Source organism: Frankliniella occidentalis, unplaced genomic scaffold (assembly GCF_000697945.3).
Source record: "Frankliniella occidentalis isolate FOCC.00 unplaced genomic scaffold, Focc_3.1 Scaffold4614, whole genome shotgun sequence".
NCBI classification, from domain to species: Eukaryota; Metazoa; Arthropoda; class Insecta; order Thysanoptera; family Thripidae; genus Frankliniella; species Frankliniella occidentalis.
The window spans coordinates 1-2349 of NW_026271660.1; the positions used below are offsets into that span (position 1 = coordinate 1).

The following is a 2349-nucleotide window of genomic DNA, read 5'->3' on the forward strand; positions in this document are numbered from 1 at the left end:
ACAACAATGATCTTTCTGTTTTCATTTCATAATCACACCAGACCAAACTTGGGTAAAGAACGAGGTTTCTCCTAATGTGTCAAACATGTTTGATGCCCTGATGCTCTTCTTGTTTTAACAATGTGGGCGTGCAGCGTGCGTGTTGAAAAGATCTGAGTTTTGGTTATTCATTGCTGTATATCGCCAAGAACATGCCTGACTGCAATGTGATCATTTTATGTTGTCTTAAAATACATTTATTTGTTACTTTGCGTTTTTATTACGCGTTCAATTTTTCTGGAACGTCGAGAATATCATCTACACCTCTGACTAAATAAAAGCACAAACTTTGTAATTCTCTTCTTTTAATGCCACCCTCACTTCATCCAGATGTGTTTCTTTCTTTCGTTTTCCGGCGTTCTCATGGTGGGCAGGTGGGCAGGTGCTTGAGGGCGCCCCGCCCCGTCCCGGTGTTCAGTGCAGACCACCCCTACGCCCTTAAATTGGTCACGCGCCATCTCTTTCTTCACCGACTGCTCGTCGAGCGGGCCCATCCGGTTCCTCATAATCGCTTTGTCCTCCCATTATCACCTTCTTTGCCATGCGCGGGACGCGTGACATTTTGAGCATGACGCACGAACGCATGGACCGAGAGCGACAACAAATGGAAATTCAAGAGCAACTAAGACCGTTCTGGTGATCCACGGCGGGGCACATGACGCAATGGCCAGCATGGTGATCACGGGCCTGCACGCTGCTTTGGGCTCGTTTGGTTGGGTAAGCGTGGAGGCGGCGCTTCAGCGGCCCAGTGACACGAACTCGTCGCAAGCTACTCTTTGACCTGGTACCGACGTCAAAAGTACACTTTTCGAGCAGTTTTGTGGGTGTTTTCAGTTTCCCTTTACGTTAAAGATACTTCCTTTAAAGGGACGCGACAGAGTGGTTGCTTGTAGATTGCAGCATGCACGAGTAGGTGCGGGTGGTGCGAGTTTCCAGGAGGGTGATTAGAGAACCTCCCTGGATTGTTTGACTTTCACGGCCAATCTTAATAGCTGTCCCCAAAATGTTATTGTCGTGATTACGTTGTTTTTGCATTCGAAACACAACAGTTTTGGGGACAGTAGCCTATCCGAGATTGTCTTTAGAAGTCGAACCATCCGGGAAGCTCTCAGATCACGCTACAGCGGGGAGCTTAGGGATCATCCAGGAAGTGAATTCGTCATTCGCCGTAAGTTCAGGTTCTGCGAGCTCTCGTAGCGCCTAGTAGGTAGGCAATAGCATGTATGCATTGCATGCGTGTACCGCGGGCTGGCCTAACCCGAGACTCGCAGGCGCTGAGCTGCTCCCGTGATTTGCCGCGTAAATCTTAGAAAATCGGACGTGCTTTCTGGACGATCCTTAATTGCATCTTTCCGCAAATTCACTGCGCTCTGTCGATTTCGATCAAACTTTGCACAGTCAGGCGGTTGATGTTACCGCGCCCTTTCTCTTCTTGCAGGCTTCGCCATGGTCGCCTTCTCCGCCCCCATAGCGCGGCCGCCGCTCGTCTTCGCGGCCGACCACCCGTTCGCACTCCGATTGCACTCGCGACCAGTTACCTTATTCATCGGCAGCGTCAGCTCCCCGTCACCAGCCTAGTTTGAATCTAGAACGTGATATTTTTAAGAAAAATAAAATATGGACTTTGCAGTTGTAAATAACACTGTGTCAGCCAATAAATTTCGTCGTTCTGACTAGAATTCTTCCCTTGATTGTGCACGTACGCACGTACTATCGATCTCCTTAAAAATCTACTAGCAAGAGGAAAGGCCAAGTGAACCATTGAACAATCGTACAATTGAATTAATTACACAGTGTAGAGAACAAATCACTGAAGCCACAAATGACTGTGCAGAGTTTTATCAAACATCGACAGCGGCAGATAATCCATTTTATCGCAAAAGTAATGCTCTATTTACTTCCGAACAGTGTAGTAGAGTGAGAGTGAGTGACATGCACTTGTGCTCCTGCAGGAGCCCACGTCCTCATGATGGCTCTCGTCCAGCACGAGGTTTACCCAGAAGATTTCGATGTCCGCTGGCCCTTCCTCGGCGTGCTGCGCCACCGCAACTCCAGCGCCGCCCTCGGCGCCGGCCTAGCGATAGCCGTAGCCAAGGTCGCCGACCCCCGGTCCTGACGGCCCACACCCCCCAGTCGGAGTGAACGACGTGTCGAAACGGTTCGACGTTAGTCGATGACGTCATCGCGTTCCTCGACCGCCGCTTATCTCCCTGCGGGTCTCTCTCTCTCTCTCTCTCTCTCTCTCTCTCTCTCTCTCTCTCTCTCTCTCTCTCCCCCCTCCGAGGAGAGCGCCTCGCTTTTGTCTTCTCG

General features: G+C 50.2%; 1 long non-coding RNA gene across 1 annotated transcript; it reads left to right on the top strand.

Annotated features, from left to right (window-relative positions):
• Positions 1 to 6: 6 nt before the first annotated feature.
• On the top strand, positions 7 to 1718 carry LOC127752152 (uncharacterized). Its single transcript, XR_008012299.1, has 2 exons — positions 7 to 756; positions 1478 to 1718. It is a non-coding gene; the product is annotated as an uncharacterized LOC127752152 (long non-coding RNA).
• Positions 1719 to 2349: the final 631 nt, after the last annotated feature.